Source organism: Amblyomma mixtum, chromosome 3 (genome assembly GCF_055824585.1).
Source record: "Amblyomma mixtum isolate Tamu chromosome 3, ASM5582458v1, whole genome shotgun sequence".
Lineage (NCBI taxonomy): Eukaryota > Metazoa > Arthropoda > Arachnida > Ixodida > Ixodidae > Amblyomma > Amblyomma mixtum.
In genome coordinates this window covers 233,439,260-233,451,409 of record NC_143014.1, presented here as the reverse complement: position 1 = coordinate 233,451,409, position 12,150 = coordinate 233,439,260, and positions in this window count along the sequence as shown.

Sequence of the window (12,150 nt, the reverse complement as noted above, 5' to 3'; positions counted from 1 at the left end):
ATCGCGAGATGGCGATGGTTTGACTGTTCTTATAATGTGTACCTTCAACACATTTTCATGGCAGCGCGTTCCAGAAACTACGCCTGACAACTGGTGGAGAAAAGCAGATTTGGAAAAGCCATTATGTGTAAAATTCTGGCCATATGAAGTTTCGTTCAGTGTTCCAGTGGCCGAATCCCGCAGTTTGTATTCATACTGGACTCGACTGTAGCACACTGAGTGGGAGTGATCCTTCGCTTTTAAATTTATTGCCAGGTACCGCTTGAGGTGAAAAGGGCTTCAGAACGATGAAACAAGATGGCAGTTTATAAGATTCAATGCAAAAAGTAAAAGAATCACCCCGAGGAACACATTGCGCATTGCAGTTATTCGTTCATTCGCACAACGAAGCTCGCACGCTTGGTAACTAAATGATTAATGGGCGCCCAATGCAATCCACGGTCTCCCTCGATGCTGTCTTGCTGAGTTCTTCGTCATTCTTGCATGCGGAGATGGCGACGTAGACGAGGAGAGCAGGACAGGGATAACTTTCACGCGGCACGTTAACACATGCTACAAAATCGCCGAGTCACCAACGACTCAAAAATTAATGTAACACCTTGCAGCAGCTGCAAGTCAACACATGCTGAAACACCGACTCACGTGCACACTTAAGCATATTGGGCGTTTGATAACTCGAGGATTAAGAAAAATTCCGAACATGCATCCGGGAAGTAAGCACGGTTAGAGAAGCTCTGCTGCGATTGAGAGGAAACGCTGTGGAGATCTTTTCTTCGCCGCGCTGGAAGACGCGTAGCGCGTGCAGCCGAACAAAGTGCAGCGCGGACAGTTGGTGACAGCTCCATCCTGCGTAACCGGAAATGCACCGGCGATGTCTTGCGTGTCCGCAGGGGCCGTTCACCGCTTTTGGCATACACTCGTGGACTTCTCAATCAGACAAGCAACTGGCGCCTAGGGCAAGCTTCGCAATTTCTCGCTTCCACAGGAACGACTTAGCACATATACTTGCAGTATGACTGGACTGATGATACGCACGGCCCGCTTTTGATAGCGGAGTGACCCCCACAGCACTTGACCGTCATTTCGGTTGTCCTTCACAGTTGCTCAGCTAAGAAAAGGGCAGCAAACGCGGTAGCATATATGGCACTCTTAGAGAAAGGCAACCTTGTTTTCTTTTGTGTAATGTATCTGGTCAATCGAAATAACTGCTGCTGTCCAGAATGGCAAAAACGGTCAGTAAAACTACGGCCGCTACATAAATATTTTGCTTTTGTTTCATACGCATACCTCCAAACTGTATCATTTATTAAGGATGGTATACATTCATTCTGCGTATGGCTAGGTGTTATGGCTAGATCGCCCAGATCTCAGCCTTACTAAATGTATATCTGTTGCATTGCGAACATGCACAAGAACAGAGAAAACGTTGGAATCGATAGAAAATAGCCGCTGTATCAGTAGACGTAACCACTTCTGAAAGTATTTTTCTCCCCTTTTCGCTCTTGCCACAAATAGAAAAGAGCTCATCCCAGAGACTCCTCAGTTGATCCATGCTGTTTATGTGTCGCCCTATCTTCAGGGGCTTTCGTTCGGGTATGATTGAAATTCAAATTTTCACATTCAAATTGAAAGGCTTTATTTTATTTCTGCATTGTAAAGATACAGACAGCGGAGGCGCAGAAAAAGCTATATGAGAGACAGCTTGACTAAGCCGCAGCCCCCTTTCACTTGGCAGCAGCTTGACAGCAAAGATTTTAAGACAAAAAGCAGTTACAAAGCGTGATAACAGGTATACAATAATGAGCAGGTACAAGAAAAAACGAAACAACATTATACAATGTTGACACAATATTCACATTGGGTAAACTGACGTAATGGCAGCAAAAAAAAGGGCACAAAACAAAAATTCTACATGCTAGGATACAAAGCACGCAAAGACCTGATTGACGAACTGAAAAGATCAAAATTATTATATACATACGCGTTTAGCGGGGAAGGAAGAGTGAACTGCAGGTGTTCTCTACCTGAATTTAAACGTGGGGTCGGGACCATCCATGTCTCTGCATGCCTCGCTGTGTAGCTTGCATCTCGGGTATGTAGTTCAGCAAGTTTACGTATGTGATTTACACTTCTACGTGTTTCGAGTGTAACCCGGACACTCAAGCGATATTTATACAAGTTGTGTATTTTTAGCACACCGCTTTGTAGAAAGATGTCTGGTTGGCGAGTCCCAGTGGACATTGTAAACATGACGAAGAAACTTTTTCTGAAAAATGTAGATACGCTGAAGACAGCTAACCGTAGCTGTGCCCCGCACTAGATGGCAGTAGTTTAAATAGGTGTAGAAAAGTAAATTATAGAGGAGTAACTTTACTGTTCTTCGAATGACGTATCTGAGCCGACTTATGACTCCGGCTATTTGAGCCAGTTTCGTGACACTATGGTCCCTGTGGTGCTCCCAAGACATGTTATGTCAAGACATGTCCCAAGACTGATTCCACGCTGATTCCAGAGTCTGATTCCAAGCGTAGCCCTAATCGTGATATACGATGGGAATGTGATTCTTGGTTTTATCTACTTATTTCCTCTCATGTGTAATTGCAGTTGATGCCCTTATTTCACAGAGTGGATCTTCAAGGCCCTCGCAAATGGAAAAGGTCCTTTGGAGCAGTTGTCATGGATTGTTGGGACTCACACATGAACAGAGTCATTTGTGGAATCGCGGACACGATAACACGGGACACGCCATGGCGTTCACACTCCTCTTACGCCTTACCACACGAAAATTGTGGGGTACTTAGTGCATATTCCAGCAGATGCCACTGCAGCCCCGGCGTATCAGCGCAAGATTCCTTCGTTTTTTCTCTAGGGAATGCGTGCAAAAAGCTCCAGTGCCGATGCTTGCTCCATGTTATTTTTCCCACACCTATACAACGGCGAAGTGAATAGATGGAATAAATGCGAAATAAAAACGCCAGAGGAAGGGAATATGGCAGATTGGTGAACTGGTAAATAAATATAACGCATATTTTTTTTTTAGGTTCGTGAGTGGAGCTCGAGATCCCTCCTATTCGCTGCACGGCTCACCTCAAGTACAAGCGCTGAAATCTAACTGTCAGAGTCTGATTCCACGCGTAACCCTAATCGTGATATACGATGGGAATGGGATTCTTGGTTTTATCTACTTATTTCCTGTTCCAGAAACTTTATTATTGAAGAGCCTTGAAGCGTTACTCGTACTGTCTACCATTCTCAACTCCGACTGACTAGAGCGATATCTCAAGTGGTGGCAGTAGCGCGCATTACACGAAAGCAATCTGATGCATTACACGAAAGTCCAAGCTGATCACATTAGTCGTGGGATGCAGGCGAGTGCTGTTAACAGCGAGTAGACTGAAGGACGCGAAACCCACAGTCAAAAGTTTATGGAAGGCCCAATTCCAGGTTGTTTGGATAAAAACTTTAAATATTGGAATATTGTAACGTATCGGTAATGAAATATTGAAGGTTAATTGTACACTCTTCTGATATGTAGGGAAACCTTTAAAGTGTTTCCAACGATCGCATCGAGCAGCTCAGACTGCCGTAAAAAATCAATGGGGAACGCTTTGCACAATAGCAAATTCGTTAACAGAAAAAAATACAAGACTGCCACCGGAATTATGGAGGGATCGTCGTTTTGAAGAAAACTTTGCTTTTTTTGTGTCACTCTGTGTTATACTGCACTAGACACGATTGTCGCTGTTGTGCAATTTCGTGCCTTGAAAACAATCTTTGAGCAATTTTAATTTCTGCCAAACGATTTTGCTCAGCGCAGCCTTTAATTTCTTTCTCACTTGCGCAGCCTGCCCAGCAAGAAGCTGCTCGGCTTCCTAGGCACATGCGGGCAGCCCGGAAGAGTCACGGAGAGAGCTGAGTGCAGCTTTTGTGTTAGTAATTGGTGTCGGTTTTCTGCCACAATGGATTGGAAGTAGTTGTAAATACTTATGAAATTTATTAAACGTAGATGTGCATTTACTGTCTATTCATTCTTTTAACAACCCAGCAGGGTTCCGTTAAACTCAAAGAAATAAAGTCACTGTGTTATGCCGTATGTTTCAATGAACAAGCTACTATAAAGGTGATGTAATTGCTACGTAAAGTCCGCGAAGGAACTAGAAGTACATTCCTGCTATGATAATTGGTTCCTCAAATAACGCATAGTTACCTCAAGTCCAGCCAGTGAGTCCCGCCTCAAAACGGCAGCCAGGAAATCAAGCCTAGCCGCATGTGTACGGCTCTTTATGAGATATTCCAGTCTTCGGCTCGATGGCTTCGAATGAAGAAGTGGGGAGCCACAAGGTTACACTTGCGTTAACGCCTGTCTTACAACTGGTCTTCACGTCAAACACTTAAAAGACATCCGAACATGTTGTTTTTGTTGTGCGGCATAGTTAGCTATTACGATGTTCGCCCCTTGCAGCACAATCTAGGCAGTATCTAGTAATCGTGCATCACGCGGAAATGCCGCTCAATTTGAATAAATGCAAGCTTGTTCTTTCACTGAAAAACGCAATCCAATAAACTCACAGTACTGTTTTAATTCTACTCCTTCAGAAAGATCGAGTTTCCGAGTTTAATTATATGGATGTGTATTTCAGGCAGGTGCCTTCATACAAAGCTCATGTTTTTAGTTATTTATGTTTAGATACTGCAATCACCACGCGGTGATTTTAGCAGCGTGGTACAAGCGTGATTTAAAACAATGTCATGTACTGAAAAAAAATAATGCACTCAGCACTGCTTATACAATAGAAAACCCAATAAACAAACAAGACGCATCTAGGCTCAACCACAACAAGTAAATAAAAAGTTAAATTATCACTCACAAGGTTACAGGAAAGAAGCAAACTAGCAAATAATACATGAAATAGCATTATTCTAAACTTCATAAAACCCAGCTAATTTTGGTGCAGAGATGGCGTTGTTTTTCAGCTGATTCCAGTCAACTATTGTGCGTGGGATGAATGAGTGCTGCTACGCGAGGAGAACGGGGTAGTATTTAGGTTGTTCCTTTGACGAGTAGCCTATCCGGAAGGGAAAGATATGATACTAGTTATGTCAGTCTTATAATGGCCCTCAATTTTTATGAAAACTTCAGACGCGAGTAATGATCTCGTTGCGCCCAGGGACAAAGATTCGTCCGCTTTAAAAGTCTGTGTTTGTTCGTTGTCGTGTCTTCCTCGTGTGGTCTTTTTTTTTGCCTTACCTTTTTATTCAAGACTGTTACAGAAGATCTGCTAATTGTGTTACAAATGAAACTCGCAGGTCTTCTACACACCTTTTTCTAGTTTAGCAATGTCAGTTTTTAAAAGAGGACCCCTAATCATGACGGCGTAGTCTAAAATACGTAATAAAACTGATTTATAAGCCAGAAGACGTACAGGAGTCGAAAACTCGGTACGCTTGATGAAAAAAAAAGATTACTGTTAGCGTTTGCAATTACGTAGTTAATATGGGTTCTCCAGTTAAGATCATTCGCGATCCACAGCCCCAAGTACATGCAGCTGCTTACTTCAGAATGTAAGGTATTATTAATTCTGTAGTAAAAAAAAAGAAAATGTTTCTTGTTGACTGTTATTCCCATCATAACAGTTTTAAAACATTGATGACATCTGGCAGTCACGATCACCATCATGAAACAACTTCTTGAAGAGCACTATTCAATAATTATTGGTCCGACATGGGGTTATTTCGGAGTACAAAACACAATCGTCGGCAAAAAATTAATATTAACTGAAATATCTTGCACAATGTAATTAATACATTGCTGGGAATGTTTGCAGTGTTTGTTCATTTCTCAAAGCTGCCGGTACGCCGCTTTATCGCTTTGTTTCTGATGCAAGACGCGACAAGATTTATCTCGATTGATCGCATCCAGGCGGAGCCAATTCTACGTTGTTCCAGAATGCTCTAGTAACTTTTCACGCTTTATATCGAGAGTTCGCTATCAGCTTTAAATTCAGCGTGGCCGAGAGCGGCGGGTATTCCGTTCGACGACCGCCGAGCTCGCCTGCTGCTACGCCGCCGCCGTGTCATTCAGTTCTTGGCGGGTGCGAGTAAGCCCAAAGAAAGAGCTTCGTTTGGAAGCCATTCTCGCTAGTTTCCTGCTGGCCGGACTGCACTCACCACTACGTGGCAATATAACGAAAAGAAAAGCGGCCTAACACAAGATCTTGTGGTAGTCCCGAATGCACCGTTACTGATGCAGAGAAAGTGTCATAAAAAGATACAAAATGTTTTCTGCCTCTTCGGTACGCTGCGATCCATTTTGTTCACTGGTTATTTCGGGAAATGTTATGTAACTTATCAAGTATCTTTATGACAAACTTTATCAAATATTTTTGAGAAATCCAGAATATTGAGTGAAATTGTGTACCAGTATTAATTAATTTTTCGATATGATGAATTGCTTCCATCACACAATGAACACAAAATCGTTTTCTAAAACAGTGTGGATATTTGGCTAGAAAATTGTGTTTATCAAAAAATTCCAGCGTTTGCTTATGTATAACGCTCTCGAGTAATTTGCAGGTTGTTGATGTCAGATATATTGGGCAATATTTGTTAATGAAGTCTCTCTCACCGCTTTTATATAACGGTTTGATCCCGGCCGCAATCCAATCATTTGGTAATTCACCATCGCGTAATGATTTTTGAAATAATACATGTAGATACTTAGAAACACACTCTTTATATTTTTGAAGAAATGTGTTTCGAATGTTGCCGGGGCCCGGAGACTTTTGTACGTTCAGTTCTAATAGCATACTGAATACACCCTGTTCTGAAGTTGAGTTCTTGCATACAGGGGAAAGAGGCATAAAAAGGGGGTAGGGCATCATCATGTTTAGTAAAAAGATATTTAAAATGGTCGCTAAAAGCATTGGATATTGTTCGCTAACCAGCCACCAGTTCCCCGTCTATTTTGAAAGTATCCCAGTCTAATAATTTAAGTGAAATACCACTCCAGGATTTTTCTGGTGATACCGTAATGAAGTTATGTAGGAATTCCCAATAATAGCGTTTTTTGTCTCTAGCTACTTGATTCTTAATTTTAAGAATAAATCTGAAAAATATAGTTGCATTTCAGCAAGTCTTTCTCTTTTTAAGCCTTTTTAGCCACCTCCATAATTTTACTGCCTTCCTCGAAATCCACTGGTTCTTACTTTTTCATTTCTTGACAATGTTTGGCGCAAAACCTATATAACTGTTCACAAGTTGTTTGAAACGGTGCCAAAGAATATGCATGTCATCAGTACTATTGGCGAAGTGAACAAATTAAAAAGAAAGGACATCTACGATTGGCACATCTCGTGCTTTGTAAAAATTAGGAAATGCAGAAGCCTTGCGGATTCTTTTGTAGGGCCACAAGACACACTAAGCAGCACAGCACGATGGTCATAAATTTCGGAAACCACTTCACAGTGTAATTAGGAGCAATACTGCCGCTGACAAAAAAAAATCAAGGACCGATCTGGAGGTACCTTGAGTCCTTGTATGCTCTTCAACTACTTGCGAAATATCAAAATCACAGACGGTGTGCAAGAGAATATCGGCTGAGGGATCACGATATTTACTAAGCGACATAATGGAACAGTTCACATTAGGCAAATTAAAGTCCCCTGCCTAAATAGCCCGATCGCCGGGCTTGACATATGTTCTCATGTATTTCCGTAAGTCCTCCAGAACGTATGTGGCAGACGTAGGAGGTCTGTACATCGCTCCTAACCCAAATCTAACATAATCATAAAAACCTTTACAAAAAATGTATCCAAGTTTGGTACATCAGGCATTTTTAGCAGATTTAGGCATGTCTTGAAAAAATTACACACACCACCGCCTTTTTGACGCGATCTTCTCTGAACAGACTGAATCCAGGTTGGACAAATTCGCTGCCATAAATTGCTTACCTCATTCATTTTTCTGTGCGAATAGCAATGTCGGTATTATACATTTAAAAACTCCCTCTAAATGTAAAGCCTTAATTGCGATGACCCGACAGTTAACTTTTAAAATCTTAGGCGAACGCCGGTTTGTCAATTGTCAATTTCTTTTTTTTTTGTATCGACACAATAACTACAGGCATTTTCTTCGTCCCATCCATATACAACGCGACAGACTCATAACGTATCATAAGGAGCCTAACTTTTGCTCCGTTTGTCGTTTCCTCCGTTGTACCTTCCCATAACCGTTTACGTACATCACACACCCTTTTTGAAAAATCTTCACACAGAATATTTGCTGTCCCTAAGTTTGTTGCACTCCCCCAGTTTCGATGCCTTGTCACGCTATTAAACGAATTCGATAATAACTGGAGGTGCCTTATTTTTTGGTTTTTCGATCAAGCCTGCGTATTCTTTTCATATAGTAAGATTTACGTGCAATTTGCTCATGAATACTTCAATTCTGTTACTGGCAAAGCATCCAGTATGTTTAATTTCTTGAGGCGAAATTTGCACAAAGCCCCAGTAGATGTGAAAGAAATGGTTTACCTCCCATACATTAAGCCACGCTGCGGAAATAATCTACAGCATCTATTTTGACAAAACCAGGGTTGATAAAGACCCCTATGTTCTGCTGCCACATTTTGTATCTACATGTTGTGGTCACGCTTTTAGGCATAAGAAATCAGGTGTCAAACTGAAGCTTACTAGAAATCCTTCTTTCCACACATCATAACTATGTGGAACAAACTGACTAAAAGCGTGGTTGACTCCATATCTGTGGAAGCGCGCTCGATTTTCTCGGGTTGCTCCGCCCACTTCCGGTGGCTGCCCGGAACGCGTTCGTTTTTCTCTGGCTGGGCGGTTTCGGGCTGCCAGCCGGCGGCCAGACTCGCCAGGACGATTTTGTGCTGGCAGCGCTCGGGCAGCTAGCAGACGACAGAGAGGTGTAAGGTAGCGGGAAGCTCGCGCGGCCATTTTTATAAGGACTAGAAGGACCGCGGTTCTTCATGCGATGTTTTGCGCGATGCAGGCGCTTGTTTCGACTAGGCCACGGTGCATATCGACTGTGTCGCCTCCAATGGCACCTTTTGCGGTAGTTCTCGGCGTTTATTGATATGTTTTGCGTGCGTACGCGCGATCATATTTCGATCGTCTCACCACCTCGCAAGCACAATTGCTCGCTTCATATTACGATCGCATACCAGCTGATTCACAAAATATTTCGGCTGTTAATTTCGTGCGCCCGGCGGATATTGCGATGGTAATCGAGGCCTTTCACGAGAGCAACCGGATTCCAGTTCCGAGTACGCGTTCATACGCGCGCATATATGCATGTGCTGAACGTGTTTTACGAAGTGTTGGTTGAGCGCGATACAGGAGCGTATGGTCTTCGTTGCGTTTGGCACAGTGCTAAAGTGGATATGCTTTGAAAAACGCTTGACTGAAACATGTCCTTTATTAAAATCCCTCACGAGCACATTGCTCGAGACATCTCTGCGGGCAATAATTGTCGCGCCGACCAAGTGCTGATTCTGTCGTCGCCAACTGTTGTACAGCTTCATGCTCGGGCCTTCTGCCACATATGCTCAAAATATCTGAGAATTACCCTAGGCATGCACCTCCTCGCGTTTGGCTCATTTAAAAAAGAGATAAAATGAGCTCTAGCGCTGATCGTCATGCAAACACACGCGGAACGTGAGGCGCCGACACGCAGGGCTTTATTGTAGCGCCTTTCATTCCAGTGCCAGTTCTCTGCTATAAAGCTGTATTATTACAGAAACGACGCAGCTAAATTTATACAGTGCACCCGCTTGTTCTGGGTGGACGTTCAACAAGCTGATATGCGCTTTGGCCGAGATTATGCGTTCCTTGCCTGCAGCAAAAGCCGGCGGCCGACAGACTACAGTTGAACGAACGTATGCCGATTCTTTTCTGCTTACAGCTTACAGGAAGCAGGTTACCAGCGTAGAACGACCACAGCAGAGTCCACCAGGGTCGATGGTCGGCGGTCATACCAGTCATATATACTTACTGCGTAGTAAGCAAACACGCAATAATCCGAGAGTACGGCTTGTCGTTTGATAAACAACGCACGGGCAGTTTTTCCGTCCTATGCTTGAAGCTTACACAGTGCACCGAAGGCACACGCTCGCGTTGTCGTCGCCGATGTATACGAGCGCGAGCTTGATCAGCTGCATGTTCTGCAGTCTGCGGCACGCAGCCCTCAATAACTGCGAGTCGTTGTTTTCGATACCAAGCAGCCGATTCCTACCTTTCGCGCGTGAGACGCAGAACGCGAAGCTAGAGAGAGCATCCGTGATCCGCGACTTGCTTGCCGCCGTGATTGCCGGTGGGCTGGTTCCGGTGGCCGCCAGCCCACGTGATCATGATGCGTTTTCCTGTCATAGGCGAACTTGCGGGCCGCCAGCGGGCTGCCCGAGCGCGGTTAATCGAAGAGGCCCAATGGGTGCATAAAGTCAACGTAAGACCACGCTGGGCTAATCTCAACGGTGGAGACAGACAATGACAGGTGCGGCGGCAGCGTGGCCCATCGCAACCAGCGGCGTACTATCGACAATGGCACAGTGTCCCCTTGTTCTCTTTGGTGAACAGCGCAGCCAGAAATGAAGAACGCATCCTAACGAAACGATGCTGCTGCGGAAACAATGGCTGCCCGGGACAGTATGGCGCCATGTTACCCCCTCCCCCACTAGGGGCACCCGTATTCGAACGCAACGTGGCAATCCTGCAACGGTTTCTTCCCCTGCATCATAAGATGGTGTTAGGTTAGCTTTTATGGCGATTAAGCGGTCTAGACTATCCTATACTCCAAACAAGGGGCATAAAAATGTCAGTACGCATTTCGGTTGCTGCTCGGCCGGCAGCTATCGCAGTATATGGCCCTCCGAATGCTGCCCGCTGAACGCAAGACTCCGCGGCCTTGCCGGCGGACAATGAGCGACGTTCGCAAAGGGCGCAGTGGCACAAGCAGGCATGAGTTATCGGCGTGCCGACGCCGCTGTGACGTGGTTCGCCGCGTAATGCAAGGCCGAAAGTGCGCACTATCCGTTGCACTCTCAGAGCGGGTGGCATTCGGGCAGCCGTCGCAATCGCGACGGGTGCGCACCTCCGAACTACTTTGCATTGTCAGCATCATCTGGAATTCTGAAAGCGCGAAGAACGCGCGGATCCATATGGGGGAGAGATATCGGGTGTCCGGTTGAGTTCTTCTTTTCTATTAGTCGAGCCCTTCTTTCATTAGCTAAACGCAGCTGTAGGAAACATCAAATCCTAAAAATAAACTATAGAAAACATTGGCACTTCATGCCCTAAATCATGGGCCCTATTTCACCCTTGTAGCCAGCTTAAAAGCCAGAACCCCCAAACGTGCTTCACCCAACAATAAGTAATTAAAATCCCAGCACATGCCTGTCAATTTGTACGTGCCCTAGCCCGGAACTTCAAGCCTGGGCCCGGCCCAGGCCCGTCTAAACAGCGCATTTCCCGAGCCATCCAGGCAGCACAGACTGGCCCCGGGCTTTCGGGTAGGTACGAGCCCGTGCAGTGAAAGCGACCGTATTTTCCTTAGTCCGTTCCTGCGTTGTTATTAACGGTAGTCAGCATGAACTCCAATCCAAACCAGCAATTCCCCGAGTCTAACGGCCCTAACCGCAGGTGAGATATGAAGGAGCTATGTGGAAGAGCACTGGCTAAGGAAGGAGCAAGTAGCTATAAATCCCTACAATCCCGCGCACAGATATCGTGTGCGGATATCTGCCTGGCATGTCCGCAGGGTATACGTATTCCTTTCCGCCCGTTTAATGGATATGTACAAGTATCTAGGTCTATAATGACATTAATTTTACGCTTTTGACGAATGAGGGCCCAACGTTAAGGGGAATCTTCTTATGGATGGTAATCAATAATTACTCCCTTATCACTGTTGAGGAACATTGGTTTGTGCACATCCATCTTCGCAGGCATCTTCATAGAACTAATATCACGGGTGCCATTGAAAAGTTCCATTATCATCCGGAAAGCAGGACGTACGGATCTTTAATCCGATCCTCTTTCTCAGGATCGGGCATGGCGGTATTATGCTTCTGAAGGCGCCAACCAGAAGTTGATCTTAACGTGATCCACACTATCTCGCCGCCCCTCCCCC